Consider the following 668-nt stretch of genomic DNA (forward strand, 5'->3'; position numbering starts at 1 on the left):
GCAAATTTAGGGGCCCTATCAAGCACAACCCAAAATGCACTAATAGCAGAAGATAAACTAGATGAATGGGACCTTCTAAAAATTAAAATTTTATGTGCTTCCAAAGACTTCTCCAAAAGAGTCAAAAGAGAACCTACAGACTGGGAAAAAATACTTGGCAATGAACTATCTGACAACGGACTTAGCTCTAAGATTTATAGAAAACTCCCACACCTCAACAACAAAAAGACAAATAATTCAATTAAAAAATGGGCAGAAGACACGAATTGATACTTCACCAAAGAGGATATTCGGGCAGCCAACAAACATGAAAAAATGTTCATAATCATTAGCCACTAGAGAGATGCAAATCAAAATGAGATACCATTTCGACCCAGCACTAATAGCAAAGTTCAACTAGACATTAAATAACAAATGCTGGCAAGGATGCAGAGAGATTAGGCCTCTCATACACTGCTGGTGGGATTGTCAAAACTATACCACCACTGTAGAAAGCAGTATGGCGATTCCTTTAAAAGTTGGAATCAGGAGGCGGGGCAAGATGGCGGACTAGGCAGAAGGATTGCACAGACTCTCTTCAACAAAGAAAAGGGAAACCAATTAGCACAGACACAGAAGATAATCTTGGACCCCTGAGCCTTGAAGGAAAGGATGCAGATTTGGACTAA

Source organism: Orycteropus afer, unplaced genomic scaffold (assembly GCF_000298275.1).
Source record: "Orycteropus afer afer isolate SDZICR_OR568_19922 unplaced genomic scaffold, OryAfe1.0 scaffold00213, whole genome shotgun sequence".
NCBI classification, from domain to species: domain Eukaryota; kingdom Metazoa; phylum Chordata; class Mammalia; order Tubulidentata; family Orycteropodidae; genus Orycteropus; species Orycteropus afer.